The 27,412-nt window shown below is 34.0% G+C and overlaps 1 protein-coding gene across 1 annotated transcript in view; it reads right to left on the bottom strand.

Moving 5' to 3' along the window:
• SCAR (wiskott-Aldrich syndrome protein family member 3 SCAR) overlaps window positions 1-15,951 on the bottom strand; it is a 60,833-nt gene extending 44,882 nt beyond the window's left edge. The window contains exon 1 of the mRNA XM_089102399.1: window positions 15,860-15,951. The gene's annotated coding sequence lies outside the window, so the exon portion shown is untranslated. The remainder of the gene's footprint in view (window positions 1-15,859) is intronic.
• Window positions 15,952-27,412: the final 11,461 nt, after the last annotated feature.

Here is a 27,412-nt window from a genome sequence, read left to right as displayed (position 1 = left end):
TTACATAATAAGGCAACATCCCATTCAGTTGCAAGTGAATTGTCCCAAGAAGAAGCCTACGAATTTATCACGAGAAAAGAAGATATTCAAAGATTGGGATGCATTGTCAACCCAGCCCAGAAAGAAGAGGGTCCACTGATCTGATTTTCAGGACGCACACCTCAATTGCCTACAGTTGATTGTGGAAAAGTTGCAAATTCAATAAGCAAATTCCATCTATATATGATTGAATCCATGATGTGATAAAAGGAGGAAAATTCGATTTTTCAATATATGTAGCAAAACTTTGTGGTTAGTAGTATGAAAAGCCTTAGAAAGGTCCATAAACAGCAGAAGTTTTTAGGCCTTGATCTAAAACTTAATCTTAATAACCAGATAGAAAATGCCATCCTCAATTGAATGATCTTTCCTAAAACCATACTGATCACAAGGCAATGACACTTTTTATCTATAAATTCTGACATTTTTTTTATGCATTAATTTTTCAATTTTTTTTTGAGAATATTGGAAAAATAGAAATTAATCTGCAGTTATTCAGATATGTTTTCTTTCCTCCTTTAGACTATCGTGTCACACAACTTTTCTGAATGCTGAAGGGACTATACTGGTGGAATATGACAGTTTAATGAGGAAATGGAGTACATGTTGATGACTGGGAGCACTGATTTTAGAATTTTGCTTTGGAATGTGGTCAAATTCTGCAGCCTCCAACAGGCCAAGTGACTTGATAGCTATTTTCAAATCCTCCAGGAAAACTTGATATACTCTTGTACAGCCATCACCAGGCTCCAGCAGCTTAGCAGTATCTTCTACAAAATTCATATCAGTGGCAGGTTGGTGCACACCCAATTGTTTTGAAATATTATAACATATTTCAGAAAAAATATTACAAAAGGTATTTGCCACCAAAAATCAGCATCAAACTCATGGCCTTCTTCATTGTTCATTATATTTGGTACTATGTCTTGCGTTTGAGTCTTATGAGGTGAAAGTATTGCATTAATTATTCTCCATTTTTGTCTTGCATCATTTTTGTTTAAACTGCAAAAATTGTATGTGTGTATGTATATTGTAAACTGCTGAAAATAATACTCTTTCTCATTTTGATCTTTTGTACATTGACCAAACAACAATACAATTCATATAAATTATTATTCTCATCAGGTGGGTACTTTATTTTATTTGTATATAACTTGGTCCTATTGTTCATCATATTTCTCAACTTAAAGTTTATCCATGGAACATCTACTCTTTTTATGATTATTCCCTTTCTGATAATATCTGCAACATGCATATAAACCCCCATTTATATGTTCCATGAAAATATGAAATCCATTTTCAACATCATCTGACTCAGAAATAGCACTCCAGCCAATAGACTGAAGAATAAATCCAGCTTTGGATTATTTTTCTCAGAAAAATCAAATGGTTTAAAAGATCCATTTGTATGTATTCTCTGACGTTTTTGAAATTTAGAGCAGCTTCTTTTTTTTAATGATTAAAGCCAGAAACACAAGAACTACAGAAAAATTAGCAACTGCACATCATATTTTCTAGTACAAAAATATTATCAATTAATGTTGCTGCAGTTGAAGTTACATTTATAGTTGGTAGCAAATCATATGACAACATCAGGTTTAAAAATTCTTTGGATCTTCATCTAATACCTAAAGATTAAAATTAAAATCTCCAGGAACAATATATATAACTTTCTTGGATTTCAACTTTCTTGTCATGCAGCACCATTCACATAGCTAAATTCAACCCAACAGAATTACTTTGGATTATAAGGCTGACTACACTTCACTAATCACAAGGCAGTTCTTTGTGCAAGAACACTACCTTGACTGAATCAGGTATTTACTTCTTTAACTATGCCCTTAGAAGTGTTCAAGAACTCTTGATGTTTTCTTTGAAGAAATGAAACCCAAAATGAGCATAAATTGCAATAAATACCCGAGTTCTATTGAAAAGGAGCAGAAATTAACACGAGTTGGGCTGACAATCCTCACGCTTCACCAAGACCAGCAAGTGATTTGCATTTAACTGAAAAGATATAAATGATTTTTCTTTCATAACGTTAATAAATCAAATAATATTAATATTTTGATTACTAAATATCAGTATATGTAGGCCTATATTAAACTAACAGTGCACATTCATTTGTATTATTTTCAGTAAAGTCCAAATTACGTTCTGGCCTTGAGAAGGCATAGGGGTTTTGAGCCCTACTCATGTTAATCTGCTGGTTTTGAGTTTGACTTGGTTATTTATTGTAATTTCTGTTCGTTTTGAGTTTCATTTATTTATCGATGCTGATTCGTGGTAGTTTCATGCTTAGTAGATTATTTATCTTATTTTTGCTCATTTTTGTTTAATGGAGTTCTTTACTTTTCTTTGAAAAATTTATTTTGTGAAGTTTTTTTTTTATTAATATCTGTTCGTTTTATATTGACATAGTCTTTTCAGGGAAAATGAAAATAACAGTGTAAATCTTGTCATTTTTTTAAGACTTTATAGTTTGGCCTGCTATTTGTATGCTGGAGAAAAATTTTCAGCAATTTTTAATAACATACGCCATTTTAAAAATCTGGACACAAATAGTACTGTTTAACTTAGTTTCTTACCTCCTCTAGTTGACCTGAAATGGAAAACTTGATACCATTCGCAAAAAAAACTGTTTACTTTCTTTGATAGCTTGGATACACTTACACTATTTTCATTTGGTTAAATTTTAAGAGTAGAAGTAGCCTCGAAAGTTTGAACATAATAGCCTCAGTCGTTCTTGGGATACTGCTGAGATGCCTTATTAGGAATTAGCATTAACATTGTGCATTTTGATTTAATCTTAAGGCAACATATAGTTTTTAAACATAATGGGCAAATGGGAGGGTGGGCGTGGGAGGGGGATGAGTTGCCCCCAATCATTTTTGACCATTGAAAAGGGCATTAGCCCTTTCTATTTTCAATCGAATGAGCCCTTTTTGAAGTTCCTACAACAACTCTTTTGATACAAAATGCCCTGGTCAAAAAACAAAAATAAATAATAATACATTATACCCACATCAATCTTTACTATAAAAATGTCAAGCCTTCCAATCACTTTTGACTATTAAAAAGGGCCTTAGCCCTTTCAATTTCCAATTGAATAAGCCCTTTTTGAGTTTCTACAACAGCGCTTTCTATAAACACCTTATAAGCCCCCAGGGCATAAATTACAACCCTTTCCCAGAGGGCTGTGAGGGAGTTGCCATTCTCAAAGACCTAATATCCAGAACTTTCAACTACATTAAACAAAATGGCTATCTCAAAATTTTGATTGGATGTGTTTGGGGAAATGGTGGGCGTGAGAGGGGCGTTAGTTGCTCTCCAATCATTTTCGACTATTATAAACGGCACCAGCCCTTATAATTTCCAATCAAATGAGCCCTTTTGAAGTGTCTACGAAAAAACTTTCAATAAAAACCTTATATGCCCTCAGGGCATAACTTGCAACCCTTGACCTGAGAGCTGGGGGGGACTGTCATCCTCAAAGACCTAATTTCCAAAACTTTCAACTACATTGAATAAAATTGCTGTCTTAAAATTTTGATTAGATGTTCCTTGGGAAATGGTGGGCATGAGAGGGGTATTTTTTGCCCTCCAATCACTTTCAACTATTAAAAAGGGCACTAGCCCTTTCAATTTCCAATCGAATAAGCCCTTTTCGAAGTTTCAATAACAATGCTTTCTATAAAAAAAAAACCTTATATCCCCCCAGGGCATAACTTACAACCCTTGCTCTGAGGGCTGTGACAGGGTTGTCATCCTCAAAGACATAATTTCCAGACCTTTCAACTACATTGAACATAATAGCTATCTCAAAATTTTGATTGGATGAGTGAGTTCGGGGAAATGGTGGGCATGAGAGGCGGGTTACTTGCCCTCCAATCACTTTTGACTATTAAAAAGGGCATTAGCCTTTTCAATTTCCAATCGAATGATTCCTTTTTGAAGTTTCTACGACAATGCTTTCCATAAAAAAAAAACTTATATGGCTCCAGGGCATAACTTACAACCCTTGCCCTGAGGGCTGTGGGGGGAGTGTCATCCTCAAAAACATTAATTTCTGGACTTTTTAACTATGTTGAACAAAATGGCTATCTCAAAATTTTGATTGGATGTGTTTGGGGAAATGGTGGGTTTGAGAGGGGTGTTAGTTATTTTCCAATCACTTTCGAGTATCAAGAAGGGTACAAGCCGTTCTAATCTCCAATCGAAGGAACCCTTTATGAAGCTTCTACGGCATTACTGCCTATCAAAACCTTATATGCCCCCAGGGCAAAACTTACAACCCTTGCCATGAGGGCTCTGAGGGAGTTATCATCCTTAAAGACCTAATTTCTAATACTTTTAACTATGTTGAACAAAATGGCTATCTAAAAATTTTGATCCAATGTGTTTGGGGAAAAGGTCAGCATGAGAGGGGGGTTAGTTGCCCTCCAATTTTGAGGAGTGTCCTCCTCAAAAACATAATTTCTATTTAGAAATCAACTATGCTGAACAAAATGGCTATTTCAAAATTTTGATTGGATGTGTTTGGGGAAATGGTTGTTGTGGACGGGATGTTAGTTGCCTTCCAATCACTTTTGACTATAAAAAAAGGCACAAGTCACTCCAATTTCCAAGTCAATGAGCCCTTTTTCAAATTTCTATGACAACTCCTTTGATACAAAGCGCCCTTGGTCTAAAACCCAAAAATAAATAATACATTGTGCCAACATCATTCTTTACTTAGGCAGCATGATTGCACTGCCTATGATGACTTTTAGTTCAGTAACAGCGTTTTTTGATAAGGGTCAAACAACATTGCTATGTCTAGATATTGATCAGGATCACTTGTAAGCACAACCATGGTTTCCTTTATGTCTGGATGTTTATTGGAACTGCAGGCAGCTTTACTAGTTTCAAAATCTAGCAAGTTGTTTTTTAATTGCATTTACAGTTTCCATGTTCCCATAAGAAAAGACAAAGAGTTTCTCCCTGGAAACCAGTTCACTAGAAGTCTTACAGGTAACCAAGGCAAATTTGCAAATTTTGTCAAAATTGTCAAATTGCCAGGCTTCATTTTCTACAGTCCAAATCATACAGCTAGATCCGGAGATCTTACCCATGGGTAGTTGGTTAATGTGTCACACTGTATTTTATCAATTAGTAGTCCTCTATAGAGTTGATAGCACCAAATTGTTATCTTTTCAATAAAACAGCAGCTTTTATTCAATTGAAATAACTGTAATTTCTCACTATTCCTGGGGTTGAAGTATCCAAAGTAACCATAAGCTTGGTCCAAGAATAAAACAATTTTCAAAAAAATTTGAATTATATCAAACTTAGCATTTTTTTGCTTCCACTGCTTAAAAAGTTACTAGTTGAAATCCTATAATATTTTAAAGTGGGGAGGTTGTAATAGTGTTTCATATTGAGTCATAATTAAGGATAGAGGTCACAAGGAACATGCAGAAAGTAGAGTAACAAACAAAAAGGCATTTCTCCTTACCTTAGGAACACAAGTGGATTTAAAAGATATGATTAAGGTCAAAACATTTGAGTATCCATGGCAAAAGCAAAACATGTATCTACATGCTGCAAAGAAGCATGGGCAGCACAAAATTGAGAGGAAACTATGCTAAAATTATTCTGAGAAATCAGTCAGAAGTGACAAAGATGTGGCTAAAACAGAGGCTTGGGACAGGAGAAGAGGGGCTTAGGAGTAGGATGCAATATATTATGAGACCCACAAGTATTTCTCTATATGGCAGTTTCTTGCTGTGACACATCTGTAGTCTTTCTTACATAAAAGAATATGAAAGAACCAACTATCAGGATTCTGGGTCTAAGTTTTTAACATGCTTCATACACAGACTGACATATCTCTACAAAGTTGAATGTTGATTTAAGTTCATAGAACTAATGAAGTAGCTTAAGGTATCAAACAGTTTTCAGTTATCTGGCTCAATAGTAACCAAAACTTTAAAAAATGGAATTTTGATACCAGTAGATACATCAAAAGAATCGGATTTCCGTGCTTATTTCAAATACTTAAGTTTTATCAAGCTTAGTGTTACCCATCAAAAGCTACAAGTCTGAACAAATTTGCCTTATTTTCGAAAAAAGGGAAACTCCCCCTAAAAGTGATAGAATATTAATGAAAATCAAACCATCATATTCAGCATATCATATGAGCAAGCATTTGTTTGTTTGTTTTTTCCCCAGGGGTGATTGTATCAATCCATTGGTCATAAAACATCACAATATGGCTCATTTGAATGGAAATTAAAAGTTATAGTGCCCTTATTAAGTGACCGAAAAGATCGGAGGGTAATTAGCCCCCCTCCCATGCCCATTTTTTCCCAAAGTCACCCAATCAAAATTTTGAGATAGCCATTTTGTTCAGCATCGTCGAAAACCTTATAAATATGTCTACATATAGTATTTGTTACTTGGAAGTATCCAGATGTTTTCAGGACAGATTTCTTCTGGTGGGGAGCAGGGTTGGAGGAGGCGGTTATGTAGGAAAATCTTTCCATGGAGGATATTGTCATGGGGGAAGGGACATTTCTATGATGGGGGCCACCATATTTTCCAGCATTATTTAAACAATGATCAGAAATTAAATAAAAAAACAAATTTTTTCAACTGAAAGTAACAAGCAATATTAAAACTTAAAACGTACATAAACTAATACAGATGTGAGGGGTCCTCCCCCCTAGTCAATACCTCTCTCTTTATGCTAAAGTTTTTTTTAGTACTTTCAAAAAAGCTATCTATTCTAATAAAACGGCCTTTGTGATTCAGGGGTCATTCTTAAAGAATTGGAACAAAATTCGAACTTTAGCATAAAGAGGTATTGACTAGGGGGAGAACCTCTCATTTACGTAATAAAAATATACAAATATAGAAGTTTGTTATGTAAGTTATTTCGTAAGTTATGTCAGATCAAAATTTCGAGAAAGCTATTTAGCCAAAAAAAGCAAAATTAACATGCAAATTTCATTTTCATTATTCATGTATGGCAAGCCAAAATCAAAGCTGCACTAATTCAAAAACGCACAGAAATTAAATAAAAAAAAAGTTTTTTTAACTGAAAGTAAGGAGCAACATTAAAACTTAAAACGAACAGAAATTATTCTGTATATGGAAGGGGCTGTCCCCTCCTCAACGCCTTGCACTTTACACTAAAGTTTTTTATTGTTTTAATAAATAGAGTTGTGAGAAAGAGTCAAAATGTAGCGTAAAGAGCAAGGCGTTGAGGAGGGGAAAGCCCCTTCCATATACAGAATAATCCCTGTTCATTTTAATTTTAATGTTGCTCCTTACTTTTAGTTTAAAAAAAATATAGGAGGGTACTACCCTCTGTTCTTTGTGCAAAAGTTTGACTATGGCTGTCTTGACAATATTTTAGATTGAAAAAAAAATTAAGAGCTGATGGAAAAACATAAAGCAACTGAAGGTTCAGACCAGTGGGGGAAGTTCAAAAGAGCAATATATATGTTGAGAAATCTAACCAGCAAACTTTACCAGAACTAGCTAAAGAAAGCAAGCATAACCCAAAGAAATGTTGGTAAGATGTTTCCTGTAAAAATCCTGGTTGGTAATTGATATCTAAACTAACTACTGCTTTGGGAGCTTAACAAACAGATGTCAAAGAAATAGCAGATGAATTGAACCACCAGTTTCTGTCTGTTTTTAGTAGTACATCAGATACCAACCTACCTACTATTGAACCCACACAGATCCACCAATCAATAGAGCCTCAAACAACTTAAATTATAAATTAGAATTAACATCCTCAAACAATTTAAATTGCTAGATGTAAACAAATCAGTTGAGGAAGATAGGTTACATCCATGTCTTCTAAAAGAAGTTGCTGAAACTGCTGCCAAGCCACTCTCCAAATTATTCAAAGTTTCCCTATGCACAAATGAACTGCCAAGAGGTTGGAAAACAACATCTGTCACCCCTTTTTTCAAAAAGGAGAATAGAACAAAACCAGAAAACTACCATCCCATAAGTATAACTTCTGTTGTTGCTAAAATCCTGGAAAGAGTAGTAAATGACTCTGTTATGAAGCATCTCAAACTTTATGGAACACTACTGCCTAGCCAAAATAGGAACTGATTGATCAGGTCCTACCTGTGGATGTCCTGTTTCTTGACCTTGCAAAAGCATTTGACAGAGTTCTACATCTGCACCTGAAAATAAAACTCCTCTCATGTAGAATTAATGTGGACTGGATCTCAGCGTTTCTTACTGACTCTTAAAAAAAAAAAAAAAACTATTTCCAGCAGGTCTCCCTATGTTTTCATTAGGTTGCACAAGGCCCTTGTCAGGCCAGTGCTTGATTTTGGAATGTGCATAACATCACCAGGATACAGGGGTGACAATCAGCTTCTGGAAGGTGTGCAAAGGAGAGCTACTAAGGCAGTAACAAAGATGAGAGACGAGCCTTATTATGAAAGTTTGAAGGAGCTGAAATTATCTATGCTGGTTTACTGGCAATACAGAGCTGATATACTTATGAAATATAAGCATACTTCACAAGAACCCCCCCCCCCAATTTCATTCATTTGTCAACTTCCCAAAATATTGCCACTCACAGGAGGAGCATTTAAGGAAGCTGTTCAAGCCATCTGTCAAAACTCAATATCAACAAGTTTTCCTCCTATCATGTAGTAAACCACTAGAATAGTGTCTCAAATACAACAGTCTCAGCACCCAATAATGAAGCTTTCAAGAATGTACAAGATGTCAAATAGAATGGTGTTCCCTTGAAGTACCAGTGGATATATTTGATGTTTGACCATCCATTATAGGATAATTTCTGTTCATTTCAAGTTTTAACATTGCTCTTTATTTTTATTGGAAAAATGTCTGCTTGTTTTCAGTTTTAATTTTGCTCTTTACTATCAGTTGAAAAAAGAACTTTTTATTAAATTTTTTATTATTCTTCAAATCATGCAAGGGCCTAACCAAGATATGATGTGGGGTACTGGTTCCATAAACCCTCATTTCTTGCTGATGAATTGTGTATATTAATCACAGTGAACTGATCAGTAGTGTCCCAAATTTAGTTTCTCTGCTTAAGAATTTAAATGTTGGATTTTAATTAAAAGTTTAGAAAAAAAGTGAATATTTAGTAAAAAAAACTTTTGATGAGCAGTTGCTTTGTTGAATAAGTTTTTAATAATTATCTTACTACAGGATTTTGGGACATAAAAGGGTATTATTGTTCAGATGGATGGAAATTCTGCATGACTTTTGATCTTCTACATGGCTGAAGCCATCATAACCTTTAGAATGTAATTAAACAAATAGAAAAGGTTTCTCAACTAAAGTAAGGATCAGGTTTGAAACTTAAAACAAATATAAATTACTCTGTATATAAGGGGGACCCTTCTTGACACATCGCTCATTAAAAAAGTATTGTAGTGCTTTGACTTTTTTTTTCCACTTGCAAATTTTCTTTTAAAACTTTGAAAAAAGCCAAACTTCACAGTAAAGAGCAATGATCTAAGGAGGAGACAGCCCCCTTCATACAAAGAACAATCTTTTCAAATAGGTTTCAAATCTTTTCCTTGCTTTCAGTTGAAAAGCTCTTTTTTTTTATTGAATTTCTGATTCTTTTTCAATTCATACCCAGGCCTAACCAAGATATAATTTGAGGTACCAGTCCCTTAAATCCCTGGTCAATTGCTTTCAAAATGTGTAAGTCAACAATTAAACATTGATTAGTATTGTCCTACATTTAAATTTGAAATTTCAATTTTGGATAAAATTTTAATATACTTAAAAAATTGGCAATGAATAGTAATTTTGGCAAAATGTCCTTGTTAATATTATTAATAAATAATTTTGGTTGGATGAAAAGGAGTATTATTGTTTATATGGATGGAAATTCTGTGAGACATTTGATCTTCTACATAACTGAAGCCATCACAACCTCTACAATACAATTTTCTTATCAATAAATACATTACATATATTTTTTTTTAAATATGGTGCATTGAAGTACTTTCTATAAATAGAAAAAGAGTAATTACCATTTAAAATTGCTGAAGACTAAGCTCCTAGCAGTATTTGCCACCCTCAAGAAAATTTCATGGCGGGGCTGATGATGACCTGCCTTGCCTTTTCCACCTCTGTGCTGGTAGATATGGGAATGTAACATATTAGCTGTATAGAGAAACATTCTAATTAATTCCTACTCCCTCCTTCCTGTTTCAATGTTTATCTGAAGCCTCATGAAAAGTATGCAGTTTGTCCAATAAAATTTACTTTTGTAGGAATTTATCCTACCTCTACCTAAACAATGACTCACACACACCCCCCCCCCCTCATTATAGCTAATACGCAATTGCAGATCACCAAACGTAGCCTAATTTCATTACAGATAAAGGGAAACAACTTGGTTGAATACAGCACTACCACCGTGTGGCATTGCTTCCTTTGCAACTTGGAAGCCTAAAATATAGTTATTGATATGTTTAAATCACTTAGCTTCTCAGATTTTAAATTGATTGCAAATTTGTCCTCTTTGGGGTAAAGTTGTAGCTTGGTGCCCTAAACCACCTAAACTGTCACCCAATTACCACTGCTATTTTGGTGTCTGCCCCCCCCCCTGGAGTTTTTTTTCCGGTACCCTTGGTAGCAACAAGAGCCCACCTTCTTGGTGAAATTTTCACCAATAATTTGTCAGTATAAATTAAAAATATGGTCTCAGTTTTGACAAGCAATTGAAAAGAAAACAATTATATTCAATGTTTGTGATTTCTAGAATAAATATCAAGCAATTTAAGTTAATTTTTAGAATCAGAAGAAAATCAGCTTTCTGTTAATATGTGAATAAACCTAAAACACTGCAAGGATGCATATAGGCTATCAAAATAGTATAATTGGTATTTCCAAAAAGAGGTCCGTCTAGGTAAGCCAATAAACTAATAATTTAAAGTGTTTGATCTTAAATAACTTTAGTAATAACCATATTGATGGATAGCTTAGATTTTTATCTATTCATTGATATATACAATTCTTCTCAATTCCTATTTGGTAACAAGATGTGAGTGTTTTGTTTTACATAATTTTGCTTGATTGGATACTGGTTTTTTACCCTACTTTAATCTATAGACCCATCGCTGAAAGTTTCGTTTTCCTAAAATAACCCCTTTCTAAGATAGCAAAAAGTAGCTAAACTAGAATTTTACCATACTAACCTAATCAAGTCGTATGATTTTGGAACTAGACATTTAGATATTGGTCTACTGGTGGATATAATACAGTTTAATCAAGATAAAGCCTTTGACAAAGTTCAAAACCAAATACAAATTTGGAAATTAAAGGTATATGAAGTGCACAAAGACATAGAAGTGGGAGAAAGGGGTGCTGTAAATAATTTTTACCTGGGCACCACCAGCCCTAGTAACAACTCTGGGTAAATTTGCAGTGGGCCTGATAATTTAGCTAATATTAAATTGAAAACATCATTTGATGCCTTTTTTATGCTCTTTCATAATTCAATAATTGCTTCTGGAACTAATTGCATTGTAAGCCCTTAAAAGAGGCCTGAATGTATTTAATATGAATTATGAAAGAGCACAAAAAAAGCATCAAATGATGTTTTCACTTTTATCCTAGCTAAACTATATGGCCAACTCTGAAGTGGTAATTTTTGTGTAGTTCATATTATTGACTTACAAATAAAGTAAACATACCACTCAATGCCTTTTTTATGCTCTTTCCATATATAGTAATCATTTTTGTCGCAAATGAATTTTACTCCCACCCCTATATATACCAATTCAGGGTATATATTTGCATATTAGGGGGGGGGGGTAAAGTTTATTTCTGATGCAAATGAGAGGTAAGTTTAAATGGTACTTTTCAATTAGCTGGTACCCATGTGAGAAGTCAAGTTTGGTTAATGCTAATGAAATAAAATAAAATATGATGAAAATATAATAGTTTAGAAACAAATTTGGGCTATATATTTGCACATTAGGGGGGGGGGTAAAGCAGAGCATATATTAAAAATTTTGCGTAACCTAACCTAGGCACCTTTTACCCCTAAACCCGAAAAAACAATAGTTTAAATATTGTAAACACAATGACAAACCATGGTTTGCAATCCAATTCTCTATTGAAAGATACCCATTTGACTAGTTTTCTTTAGCATCTTTTCTATACAATATATTGCAAGGGTACCAACTTATTTAAAAGTACTGTTTAAACTTTACCCCCCCCCCCCCTAATGTACAAATATATACCCTGAGTTGGTATATATAGGGGTGGGGGTGAAATTCTTTTGCAACAAAAAACGAAAATTATATTTGTAAAGAGCATAAGAAAAGCCATTGAGTGGTATGTTCACTTTATTTGTAAATCAATAATATTAACTGCAAAAAATTTACCCTGCAAACTTACTCATCCCCACCCCCCAAATGTGCAATTATATAGGCTACTCTGAATTGTCAACAGCAAAGTTTTGAATCACAAAATTCAGTGCTATTTTTTTCAATGGCATTTGAAAAACTTGAACTGGTTTACATTTGAGTTGCCTAGGGTAAAAAACTAGTATCCAATTGATCAAATTTATGAGAAACTAAAACCCTCACATCTTGTTACCAAAGAGGAATTGAAAAGAATTGTATATATTAATGAATAGCTAAAAATCTAAGCTATGAATCAATGTGGTTATTATTAAAATTACTTAAGATCAAGCACTTGAACTTATTAGTTTACTGACTTACCTACAAGGACTTCTTTTTGGAAATACCAATTAGGTAAAATTCTACTTTAACTACTTTTGGCTATCTTAGAAAGAGGTTAGGTTAGGAAAATGAAACTCTCAGGGACCTGAAATTTGCCTACATGACAGGTCTATACTTATTGAAATTTTGACAAAACAACATTTTACCTTAATTTTAAGTTATTCGTATCTTTTTCTCTGGCTTTAGTTCCGAAAATGCAATTCCCATTATTTGAGTAGAATTTTAAGCCATGTCAATACTTTTTTTCAAAATTTAATAAATGTATTTGCATATCTTTAGAACCTCATAAATTGGGATTGAGGAATGTTATGAACAATTTTGTTATACTTTATTTAAGCAGAAGATCTATTTTGCAAGGTTTCACTTTTATAACACACAGATTTAAAGGTCATCAAAGGTCAGGACCCTCTAGAGGGAGAAGGAGAGGGGGAAGGGACTTCAAAATACCTTCCTGGGACATACTTTAGCCTGTAGACCCATCCCTAAAGGTTTAATTTCCCTAAACTAACCCCTTTCCAATATAGACAAATGTAGAATTTTACCACCAATTATCCTATTTTGATGTACATATCCTTTTAGTGTTTCAGTTTTATTCACATATTAGTGAAAGCTGATTTTCTTCTGATTCTAGAAATGTAACTTTTATTGCTTGATATTTATTCTTATCCTAAATCACAAATATTAAATATAATTTTTCTTTTCAAAACAGAGACTGCATTTTTCATTCATGCTGACAAATTATTGGCAAAAATTTGATCAAGAAGGGTTCTTGTTACTTCCCTTACATTGCATCATGCTCTAGTAAAAAGGGGTGGTCCAAATACCCATTGCAATTTTTCTGGAATGCCAAAGAAAAGTGTCTTTCCCAAAAAGAGGTCTTTTACCCTAATAAATGACATTTGAATTGTTATAAATAGGCCTAAGTATTTTTGGAATATGCTACACTTGAACAACTTATTTATAAACTAGTAATGTTTTTAACCATTTTTCAATAACTTAACTAGGCCTAGTGTTGATAACTGCTTTATGTGGTTAAAAAATGACATACCTTTGGGGCCCCTTTAAGGGCTGAAGATGCAACTAGCCCCAGAAGTGATTGTTGAATTATGAAAGAGTGTAAAAAAGGCATCAAATACAAATCACTTTCATCTTAGCTAAATTATAAGGCCCATTGAAAATTTACCCAGCTCTGATTGGTTTTAAATAACATATTTCTTTATTTGCTCTTAATCTTCAATAATGATCTGATGCTAGGCCTATAAAGTACACCAGGATACCACCAGATGGCTAATTTGACAGCATATATATATATATACAAATCTTTAAATTATCCAACCAGTATTTTAAGCCTAAGAGTACAGCTGGAAACATATTATGAAAACAATTCCTACTCCATAATATGCAGAATAATCCTAGCTAACACATTTTGCATGGGGAGAGCCTTTATATTCACTTATTTCCTTGTTTTCCCAGTTTTTCTAAGAAATTCATAAATTTCTTAGAACCTATATATTCCAGAATATACATCCCCCCCCTAATGTGCAAATATATACCTAGAATTGCATCCTCAATCTAAATAGGTCTATAACATCCATTTGCATCACAAATGAACTTTACTCCCATATTAGCCATATGGTGGATGTCCAAGTACACCAACAGAATAGGCTAAAAAGACGGTAAAGTTCTACCAAATCATATTATTGAGTTAGGACTAAAGTGAATACACCATTTGATGCCTTTTTTTATGCTGATTATGAATATAATAATCATTTCTATTGGAAATAAATTTCAGCACCCCTCCCCCCTATATATGCCAATTCAGGGTTAGGTATCTATCGGGGGGGGGGCTGAAATTCATTTCTGATAGAAATGATTATTATATTTGTAATCAGCATAAAAAAAGGCATCAAATAGTGTATTAACTTTATTCCTAATTCAATAATATGATTTGGTAGAAATTTACCAAAAAGACTGGTTAAAAGAGGTGCAATCACAGAAAATTTTTACCAGATCATATTTGGTTATTGACTTATGAATAAAGTGAATGTACCACTCAATGCCTTTTTTATGGTCTTTCCAAGCATAATGACCATTTTTGTCGGAAAAGAATTTCACCCCTACCCCTGTAAATACCAATTCAGGGTATATATTGGCACATTAGGGGGGGGCAAATTTTATTTCCGATTTAAATGGGAGGTCAGTTTAAACCTTTCCCCCCCCCCCGTAATGTGCAAATATATACCCTGAATTTGTATAAATAGGGGTGGGGGTGAAATTTATTTTGGTCAATATCTACAAAATCATATTATTGAGTTAGGACTAAAGTGAATACACCATTCAATGCCTTTTTTTATGCTGATTACAAATAGGCTATAATAAGCATTTCTATCGAAATGAATTTCAGCCCCCCCCCTATATATACCAATTAAGGGTTAGGTATAGCCTATATAGGGGGGGGGGGCGAAAATTCATTTCTGATAGAAATAGCCTACTTATTATATTTGTAATCAGCATAAAAAAAGGCATTGAATGGTGTATTCACTTTATTCCTAACTCAATAATATGATTTGATAGATATTGACCTTCATTTCTGACAAAAATTATTAGCTATTATATTTGGTAAGAGCATAAAAAAGGCATTGAGTGGTAGGCTATAGGCCTATTCACTTAATTTGTAAGTCAATAATATGATTTGGCAAAAATTTACTGCAATCACTGTTGCAGAAATGAACAATAGCAAATATGCATATTGTTTAGGGATATATCTAGCCCTGTATTAGGGGGGGGGGGGGATAGAGTGTAATTGTCATGACAGCAGTAGGCCTAGCCCAATAATATCTGAAAAGAATGTTGAATCAACAATCTATAGTCTCTCCAACTACATATATTCTTCTAAGCGCACTTTAGAACACCTCCTCATGCCCTAATTTAGGCTGTAGCCAAGGCTGGATCATTTCCTGAAGGTTTAGGCTAATTTTTACAGAGCAACAGCTATCTGGAGTTAGCCAACAGCTACTACGCACTATCTTTAATTTTACACAAGCTATACAACAAACCTGACCTCTTCCTCGGCAATGAAATTTGTTAAAAGTTAAGTTGGGGGCATTTTTTTACCAAATTAATAAATGTAAACATGTATCAAGTTTTTATATTTCATTCTTTCTTCGATTTACAGACACTGTTGCCACTTATCTTAGGAAAATCAAAGTAATTGTCATATTGAGCCATGGAGATAGATAAAGCATGAGATAAAGAATACATGCCTATCTTTTTTCTCTGTCTATCCGACTTCATCTTATTATACCACTGAAACTTTTTCATTACCAGATTTTTTCTCACATTGCGACTTACATCAGGACCAACATGACGAATTCATAGAAAAGAACGGAAAACCCAAGAAAACATTTTGCGATTTTGCCATGCCCAGTTTTACTCAGGGGCTTACTTTGCTATGGGCAAGGGGGGGGGGGCGTCTGCCCCTCCCAAACCTTTATCTCCCCCCCCCTACAGAACCAAGTGGCTCATTTTTCCGTTTTTACTGTCATTTTCACTTTCTTTAGGAAAATTGGCTCCAACTTCCCCCCCCCCAAGGATTTTGACGAAATTGCACCACTCGTTTTACTGTCTTGACGTCAAAAAATTATCTTTGTGCCATTATTGCAGACTTAGCTGAAGATACAATATAGAATTTTTCCAAAAGGCCAAAATACAATAGACATTCTTTCGATTTTTTTTTTTTTTGTTTTTTTTTTTTTCAATTCGTATATGTAATTTTTTACACCTTCAGTCAGTTATATAAAACCTCAGATTTTTACTACAAGAGACAAAGGAATTATTCTAATCAGCTTTTAAATTCCATAGATTCAAGAATCCAGCCTTATAGGATAGTCAGTTACACCAATAATGCTTCAACCTGGGTGGAATTGAAATCTTTGGTTTTCTATTAATTGATGAGTGAAACTACAAGCAGTTTGTCCTCAGTTATTATTTATTAACTCGAAGAGTCTGAATTAAAATAGCTGGACTTAATTGCTTAGATTTGTTTAATGTTCATGTGAAAAACCAAATTAAATATAGTAGCAGATACACTTTATAGTGCTCCACTTAGAATCGACAAAAGAGACAAATAAATAAAAAGCTGTGTCTTTCTCTCAAAATGGGGAAATAGTATTGGTAAGGGGACTCCTTATTAAAATAGTCTCAACAACCAAAGTTTGGCTTTTGGTGCTACACAAATGAGATTTTAATCAAATGATTTGCAACAAAGATATACCCTAAGACTTGGTTTTCAAGCTTATTGCGTCACCAGAATCATTCATTTTCAATTGAAAGACAGTTGGAGACTTATCACGGTTGGATCTTTAGCAATTTAGAATGATGCAACGGTAATTAAAAACTACTAGCGTGAATTATAATGTAGGATCTGAAGACTCCATTAAAAGAGTAGAAAATTTGAATTAAAGCTGGAGTCAAAATTCAATCCGCACCTTTCTGCATTTCAAAGCCACTGAAAAGATAAGAATGGAGCAGTTTAGGGTTAAACAATGTTGTCAAACGCAAGACAGTGGTAGTTAATTTTTGACACTTGCGCCAGTTCCCACTCTTAAAAGCTTTCTATACTCTTTGCGCCAGTATTTAATTATTTAAAAAATCATTAACTGCTGCACTATAAATACAAAATTTGGTTATTGTTGTAAAATGAGAATTGGGACGGGGAAGTATTTTTGCAGTTTTCCATTTAACACCTCTTCTACTATACTATTACTAACTAATATATTTGTATTCATTCCTTAGTTATTTCAGCCATAAATCCGCTGTAGCTCAATGCCACTCTTAGTGAAAGTCAGTGGTTCATGGTGTGTCCCTGTTATTTTCATTGAAGTTACAAATTAAAAAATATGCTATTAATTAAAATGGCATTAATAGTTGGAGGGTTAAAATCTCATGAAGACATTTCGGGTCTTATCACAATGAGATGCTATTCGATGCCACATAATTATACAAATTATATGTCTTTGTAATACCTTATTCGGTAATTCAAAAATTACAAAGTTATTAAGCTCTTAGGTAAAAGGTAAAAACTTTCTTTCCATAGATTGCACTATCTAAAAATTGATCACATTCATCGATTTGATAGAATAATGTCCAAAAGCAAAAATTCAAATGATTTCAAGTTGTAAGCAGCTTCGAGTTTTAAAATACAACGTAAAAACTTCATAAACAATTTTATATTGTTAGTCTAAGGTATTAGTATGTTCCTACCGTTTAATAGTTCACTCCAATAATTCCAGTACATGCAAATACCTACATATAGTACACGGTATACAATGGCATAGTAGCTATTGCTGACCCCTAATGAACCCAAAGAAAATGTCTCTCAGGAGCCATTCAACAAAAACCTGAACAATGGGCTTGATAGAAGTTTCTGCTATCTAAAATTCCTTACTATATTTGGACCTAAAGTGCCTCCAGTGAGCCTATAAGAACTACTAAGACTGGGACATTAGACATAAACTTACTTTGGAAAGAGGAGGGGGGCATTTATCAACCTCTTCCCAAATTAGGTGAGCATATTAAAAATTAGGTAGAGTCATAATAGCCAAAATATACAGAAAGACCCGAATGACACCTTAACAATGTAAGAAGTTTTACAAAAAAAAGAAAAAAAAAAAAAAAAAGCCAGCCTCCCAGACAGGCTGAAGGCATTTTGGATATATCTGCTTTTGAAAATTATTAACAACAAAATTTTTTTTCTGACACAGGGTTAGAGCTTTTGCTCAACAAACCTATAGAAATTCCGACTAGAACATTTTGTGTAATTAATAGCAGTTCACTGGGTTGTACTGTAGTAGAGGAAAGCTATCTCGGTTCGGTAAGTTATGGCATCTTATGTGATTTTCCAAATAAATTGGATAGGGGTAATTCTAGATTTAAAAATTTATATCAGAATTTGGTGTAAGAGAATTTGATCCAATTAACTTCTAGGATTAGACAGCAAGTGACTCTTGGCAGGAGACAGTGCTAAACGCAGGTTATCACTTTAGCACTTTCCCTTTGCGATTTTATCCTAAGATTTCTTATTAGCTGCTTCAAAAACCCTTATATAACCAACTTGAGGGTAATAAAGTATTTCTAAATATGTACTTACTTAGTTATTCTTATGGATTACAATTAGCCCCTACAATTGGGAATATTAGACTAAGATTTGCAATCAACAAATTTAGCAATCCTTTGGTACAAACTGCGATTAAATCAGAAGCTATTTTTGAAGCATGAAGGCTATATACTGGATTTTGTCCTAAATATCCAAATCGGATATCGACCCCCTATTTTTAGTTAATTAGTTCAATTAACAACTCTGGAAGAACAAAATGGAAACAGATACAGTAAAATAGCATGGAAGAACAGAACAAAATTTAGCTTCTACTATGTAATACCTCTACGTTGTCAACATTCTTTTTCTGTTCTAGTTACGTAAAAAAAAAGTCACGGATACGAATTTGGTACCGACTCCGCAACAGCGGGCAGCTGGCAAAAGTTTATGTTTAGAAAAAGTCAGTAGAATTGGATCAATGAAGCGGCTTCTAAGACAAACAAGAGAGTAAATTCTAAGAAAACGGCATATTTCAACAATGCAGAAGAAGTTGCCAAAGAAAGCAGTGAATGATCTTTTTTGTACTAAATTGTTCTTGTCTCTTATGCTGAGGTCAAATAGTTTACCAATTGGGCAATAAAAAAAAAATTAAAGGATGAGGCATGGGCAGGATGGTCCTTGCTTTTAACCCATGTGTGGAGATATAAATGAGACGGTAAGTTATATGATGGGTGAGTGTAAAGAATTGGGTGAGAAGCGAAAGAATATGTATTGAGATTGTAGGCTCGATGGAAGATGACTGTCGAGTATAGTGAGGGATGAGTGTTATGTCAGTGTGGAGACTGTGGAACGATTTCTCAGGATAGCAATCAATCATATATGCTGTTTTAGCAAACATAAAAACAGCTGCAGGTATAAGGAACCTGTAAACACCACTACTCAAAATGGGGCCGGTGTTATCTTTGCCGCTGTGGAAAAGGCTCTGCATTTTATTTGAATTTTGAAAAGTGACATTAAGGTTATATTTTTTTAGGATTATTCTGAGTTTGTCACTCAATTTAGGAATATAGGGTAGAACAGTGAAAAGTTTCTTTTCATCGACCAAAGTGACGACATCTGTTGGGGGTTTTGGAGTTGATTCATACCGCCTTTTTTCTACGATTGATTCAAGTAATTTGATGGGATATCCATTGCAAAATAAAATGTCCTTGAGATATTTCCGTTCTGGGACTATATGAGCGTCTGAGCTTATTCTTATTACACGATGAACCAAAGATATTACCACTCCTCTTTTTACGCAAGGAGAGTGGTTGGAAGAAAAATGCAAATATCTATCATTACGTGTAGGCTTTCTATAAATAAAAAAAACTCAAGGCTGAGAGACTTAATAACGATTAAGACGTCTGGAATAGGCAGTTTATGATTATTTTTAATGTAAACTGAAGGTTACAATCTGAAGTGTTAAGATGAGTCAAAAAGGAGTTAAGTGAGGAGGCAGTTATAATCATAAACTACCGTTTCTAGTCGCCTTAAACTTCAATTAAATAAATAAAACAAGTTTGTTCAACTGAAATTAAGGAGCAAAATTAAAGCTTAAACCGAACAGAAATTATTACGCATATTGGGGGTGGGGGTTGACCCCTCGTCAATACCTTGCTCTTTATGCTAAAGTTCGAATTTTCTCCTAATTCTCTAAGAGCGAGTCCTGAATCACAAAGGCCGTGCAATTAGAATAAATAGCTCTTTTAAAAGTACTAAAAAAACTTTAGCGTAAAGACTGAGGTATTGACGAGGGTGCGACCCCCCTCATATATGTAATAATTGCTGTTTATGTTAAACTTTAATGTTACTCCTTAGTTTCAGTTGAAAAAAATTGTTCTTTTCTTTCATTTCTGACCAATAACTCTGGGAAATCCGGCTCCCCTTTCATGAAGATCCTCTCACGTAACCCCCCGCCCGCGTCCTGATCCCCCTCCCACCTGAAAAATCCCCCTGAAGACGTCAGAATACTTCCCAATAATATATGTAAACAATGACGAAAACAATAAGAATTCCAAATAGGGATAGGAATTCCAAATAGGGATCACTGTCTAATAAAAGGACCTATCCCTATTTGGAATTCTTATTGTTTTCGTCATAGAAAAGGCAGTGTGGTCATGGAGAATAATAGTAATATGTAAACAATGGGCAGAGTTCATAACTTGCAGCCCTTCCCCCGGGGACTCTGGGAGGTTAAGTCATCCTCAAAGACATAGCTATTAAATCTTTTGACTATGCTGAACCAAATGGCTATCTAAAAATTTTGATCAGGTGACTTTGGGGAAAAATGAGCGTGAGAGGTAGCCTAGCTGCTCTCCAGTATTTTTGGTCACTTAAAAATGGTACTAGAACTTTTGATTTCCGATCAAGTGAGCCCTCTCCCGATATTCTACGATCGCTGATTTGATATGATCACCCATGGCAAAAAAATAAAATAAACACGCATCTGTGATCAAAGCAAAAAATGCAACATTGCACATTTTGTACATGGGAGCTTGAAACCTCTACAGTAGGGTTCTTTGGTATGCTGAATCTGATGGAAATGATTTCCATTAAGATCAATAAATGTTTTTTTTCCTGGGGGGGGGGGGTCACCCCTTTAAGGAAAACTGGGCAAATTTTATCAGGCTCGTAACTTTTGATGGGTGCCATCAAATTTGATGAATTTTATATATTGTGAATAAACATCAAAATTCGATTCTTTTGATGTATTTATTGTTATCAAGACTCTGTTTCTTGAGTTTCGGTTACTATTGAGCCGCATTACTCCTTACTTACAGTTCGTTATCACGAACTGTTTGATAAGTCTCTTAGCCTTAAGTTTTCGATTTATAGAAAGCCTATACATAACGATAGGTATTTGCATTTTACTTGCAACCACTCTCCTTGATTAAAAAGAGGAGTAGATATATCTTTGGTTGATTGTGTAATAAGAATATGCTCAGAAGCTCATATAGTCCCAGAACTGAACTATCCTAAGAACATTTTTACAACCAAATAGGATCGCTGGCAACACCATACCTGGGAAGCGATTGGCCTTTAAGAATGCTTTACATAAAATGAACTTTTGAAATGCCATTCAGGATTGTAATTTTTATTCAGTTACCCTTTCACCGTTGCTTTAAAAGGGTCTCTCCTATTTTAGTTTCAGTGTTTTTTATTATATCTTTTGGATTTTTTTCTGTATCTTTTTTATTATTTGCGCTTAAGACGGTCAAGCGGAGGAGCTGACATATTTGCAGTCCTCTTCGTTTTCCTTATTTTTCTTTACTTCGTTATCCTCGTTTCTCTCTTGTTTACGATTCTTTCGTCTTGTTAAAAATTTGAAAGCTTAAAAATAAAAATTGGAAAAAATGAAGATCACATCTTTAGAATGTGCATTCCCCGCATAAAATTTCATAAAAAATTGCAAACTCTATGTTTGTTCAATTAGTAATATGGATAAATCCTATACTATTATAAGTAAATACCATAAAGCCCTATACGCATGAATAAATATTGTCACCTCAAAAGAAAATATCGTGGCGAAAAAAAAGGACTGCAAATCTTTTAAATTACATACATAAAATAAAACTGCGTCAACGTTCTGGCTTCATTCTAAGATAAAACAGAAGGTTTTTTTTGTTTTATTTAACTAAGAGCCGTAAAGAGCAACACTGAAACTCAAGACGAACAGAAAAATATCTCATATATTAATGAAACTACTTCCCCCTATATGGACTGAACTCTGAAAAGTAATTCCTTGAAAGCATTTTAGAAAGCAATTAATACAGGTAATTGGTCAACAATTCGTTTTATATATCGATAGTCGTCAAAATTATGCATTTCGATTTTTATAAAATTGTTCTTATGCTCGAACATTCATTGAGATAAAAAAAAAATCCATGCATTCTTACCCAAAACACTCAAATTCCCCCTTTTGATTTTCAAATATAACTTAAATATATAATTCTTTTCTTACCTGAAATAGCCCGCTAAAAGCTGTTTCATCAGGGCACAAGTAGTTCGGACTATCCACAAGGCAGCCTCGCCTGTTTGTCATTTGGAACATGGAGCAATCCTCATAAGTCCATTTTTATAATCCTTCAAAATTGGTTAAGACCGTTTCATAAGGGGAAACATTTCCCTTTTTCTGTTTTTGACATTTTGTTTCCTCCGTTTTATCAAGTTTAATTTTTTCTTCACAACTACTGTCTTTTTTTCTCTCCTTGCCATGATTTCAGCTTAGTGGAGTGATTTTCCGAAAATTTCGGCCTTTTCCGCTTTTTTTTACTGGCTAAAAATATCCTTTTTACTGCTTTTCCGGGCACCCTTAATCTTACCATATTTGAAGTATATACGAGGCAGTTGACTTTCCCTAACCTGACATAACGAATTATTCCTTCTTCTGTCCAAAATAAATTAAAAAAAGGCTGTGAAAACACAAGATGAAACTTTATTTCTTTTTAAAACCACTACAATAATACAAAAAAGTTTTATAACCCTAAAATAACACTATTTTCTAAATAGACTGATGATCCCATGAATTTTGTTCCCAAAAATACGAGAATGTTAAATACGTATTTTTCAAAAAAAATTGTTTCGGGTTATGAAAGTCAAAAGTATCAATAATTATAGCCGACAATATTGCAACTATTATGGCGGCATCAACACTATGTTCTGTGAAAAAACAAATTATGAAGTTTTAGCGACTGATGCCGAAATTAGGACCGTACTTACGAGCGAAGGTAAAGGGGGTTATCCTACAAGATTTAAGAAAACCCGTAGGGATGATTATAACTTATACTACATATAATTGCTTTTAGCTTTTTATTACATTAATATTTTACTCCCATCTTGGCCCTCTATCCCAGTATTGGAAAGAACATACCCACATCAGAGTGTCGTTTATTTCGTTTAATGTAAAGAACAATATTGGCACAATAAAAACAAAATGACAACACTGCTCTAAAAATAGGGTCAATCCTTGATACACAAACACATAGTAACTCTTAAAATTATTAAAATACACGAGGATAATCAAAACTTAAGACACATTCAGAATCAGTCGACGATTTTAATTTGCAAAGAAAGGTTATGAGCCTATTTTATCGTGTCTACAACACCAATGATTATTAGCATACGAAGGCAGGCTAAGCCCTCCTACTTTCCAGAATTGGGTCCAGCTCACTGTTAACTTTTCTAATATATCGTTAATAAACGAGGTCACTCCCAGACTAAGGTCTAATTATTGTTCTATAAAATTGTAGCCAGGTGATGGTAAAATTCGATATTAGCATCATGCTGGGACCAAACGCCCTTTTTATGTTTCGCCTGAAAAATCTCGTAAGCTTTTATTGATGTTTCACGGTTCAATTTGAAAACTAAGATTTTGCCCTAACTTGGAATTCAATTTAAGGTCAAGCCCTAATCAACATTTTCTAAAAACCTCTCTAAGAATGAAGCACTAATTTTAAATCGTCTCCAAGTGGTTTTTGGTGAAAAGCAATAAAGGTGTTCTGAACCAATGCAACAACCTAAACACAATTGGAATACAGCTAACTTGTCATTTAGACAGTGGCTTCATTCGGGGGTGGCAAGGGGGGGCAGCTGCCCCCCCCCCAAAAAAAAATGGAAAAAATCTTTTATATAGCCCATGCCCCTTGACTCTCTGGATGTGGAACTTTTTTGCCCCCTCAATAAAAATGCTGTAGCTACGACCCTGCGTTTAGATATAGTATTAACGTCAGGTGGAAGTTGCATATTATGTGCAGCTGGAAAAGTTAAAACTAATCATAGTACATTTATAAGATAGTTTTTCTAGTGCTGCAAAATCTATACATATAATCTCATGAAGAAATTTGATTAAAAAAAAAAGAACATTTGAAAATGGATCTTGTGTTGAAAAGACTTATTTTTGGGCTCTTTTTTATATTCAATACTCCATTCATTTATCAAATTAATTTATCTCTATTAATATTGTCGAAAAATTACACTCCAGTCCTAACCTTGTTGCTCGAACACAAAATTCTCTCGAATTTAAATTCTTTGCAACCCTGAATAAAAGAAAACATCTTCCCAAGCAAATTTCAGTCTTCAAAATACATCTTAAAATGCCATATAAAATATAACTTTATCCAGCAAAATTAAAAGCTAAAAATACCTGTAACGACATCACCTCAGAAAGCAGTTTGCTACCGACAGCCTTCCTGGTACAGAACAAAATTAGAAAGCATAGATAATTTCAGGGTTTTGCTAGATAGCCTTAGATGGGGTTATTTCTTTTTACTCCTTTTTACACTTGAATTTCGGCTTTTATTAGTTTCTCATACTCTTATGGTTTTACACTGTTAAGATTGAATTGTTAAAAAAAAAACTCTAAGTCTCACAGCTTGGAATTAGTTAGATAACCACGGGAATGGCACTTAATCACTTCCAACTAAAGCTCCAACAAGAACCTCAGACTAAGATTAGCAAATGTTTGCATAAAAAGTGAACAAAAAAAAGAAGAATAAGATAAGTGAGACAAAGAAAACAAACAAAGGAGGAGGAACACCAATGTCACAGTTCACCGGAAAATATGGAATTTTATTTAGATAAAAAAAGATGATGATACAAACCGATTCACTTCATTAACTATAATTTCCAGTCTTTTTTTTTGTACTTTAGAATTTTCTTTTCGGATTTACTTTAAAAGCCTTTGACTGACTTTTCTGTTTCTGAATGTTTCGTAAGATTTTCTATATATGAATTCATTATAAAGGAATTTGATCTAAACTACTCCATTACAACCTAAATAATTAATAAAGGTGAGGAACCGATAAGAATGGTGATAGCTAAAGAAATTATAAGGAATTAAACAAGATTGCAGTGCCAAGCAGGATTACCGTGATCGAAGATTTATAAGTCTGTTTCTGACGTCCAAGTTATAGATAGTAAAAATTAATAGAAACACATCTTTTGTCTAGTATATACAATATTTATATAATTTCAAAATCTAGCAGTGAGTAACATACAAAAGTTATATTTTCGTAAACTACACTATTTAGGGGGGAAACCCTCAAAACGCCCCCTAAATACAATTGTGTAAATAACGCAGAAGATCATTGTAAATACAGTGTGGCAATTATAGCGTAAAGAAAATTAACAATATAAATTGCAAAAAATTCACAGAAAAATTTCATCAAAAGCACCTAGATTTCGCCAAAAAACATAAAAATGTATATAAAGGTTCATATTTCTATAGTTTGAAATTTCAGCATCTGAAATATCTTCTCCTCTTTGTCAATTTTGCTGAATTTCTACAAGTAAGTTTTCCTTTTTCAGTTCTACATGAAGATTTGCTTTATAACATCTCTGTACATTACAGGAGGCACAAGCCAGGCTTTTTAGTAGGCAAAAGGCCCACGAACTAATTATTTATAGTCTAAGAATTGGTGAATTGATGAATTAGGGCGAGGGGTAGGATTGAATAATTGGTCTTCCAAATGTAAAAAAAAATCGGGAACACTTCTGCTAAAGAGGGACCTATTAGATCGGTGGATGCATCATTCTCCCCTATGTCACAATTGCTTGCTCGCTGAGGGAAATATCCAATCTGTTTTACTTGATTGCCAGCCCCTATATACCAAACAATACTGTAAAACAATAGAGTTAGCACCAGTTATTTCTTAAATTGTAACTTTACGCTGCCCTTACATTTTTTTTTTAATTTCGAGCTCAAAATCAATCAAAATAATTTTCTCCAACGCCGTCTTTAATCATTTAAAAATTTTGGCCCACAGACACATATTTGATAGTAAAATTATAACATTTTCTTTTTTTTGGTTGGAACGGCGGAAAAAGGACTTCTGTTTGTGAAAAACCCGGAGACAGTGAATTCACCCGCTGCTAGGGATGATAACGGTTAATAACTGCTTATTCTGAAATGTCCAGAACTAGAAGTGTTCGGATCAAATTGATTAGTTTAAATGTCAATATGTTTATATTGGCACTTCAGAATAGCATTTTAAAAATAGAAGTCCTAATAAAACTGAAGTCATCTTCGTTTAAAATTATGTTTTCCGAATGGTCCAAGGAAGCCAAGGCCGTATCCAGGGGGGGGGGATTACCCAGTTTGAATCCCCCCCCCCCCAATTTTTTGACCGAGTCGAAAATTAGTCTAAAAAATACCTGTAAAGACAAAACCACGGGATGTTACACCAAGTCCACGGGACAACTTCGGGTAAACTCCCCCCCCCCCGAACAAAAATCCTGGATCCACTCTTGAAGGAAGCGAAACTGCACACAAACATTTGTACTACTATATACATACATAGCATTTTACTTTGCTTTGTAACAAATGACAAAATGGAGGGATGAGATAAAATTCGTATTAAAAAGGTAATATGCAAGAATGCCATTTTTTTCTTTTTAAGATCAGGAGTGAACAGCTAAAATTTAGAAAAACCCAGTTTAGGATTTACTTATGAAACGAATTTATTTATTATTTACGATA

This window comes from Artemia sp. Qi Xiang Cuo, chromosome 2 (genome assembly GCF_049724085.1).
Source record: "Artemia sp. Qi Xiang Cuo chromosome 2, ASM4972408v1, whole genome shotgun sequence".
NCBI lineage: Eukaryota > Metazoa > Arthropoda > Branchiopoda > Anostraca > Artemiidae > Artemia > Artemia sp. Qi Xiang Cuo.
The sequence above is the reverse complement of the archived record's forward strand: the minus strand, read 5'-3'. Positions and strand labels throughout refer to the sequence as shown.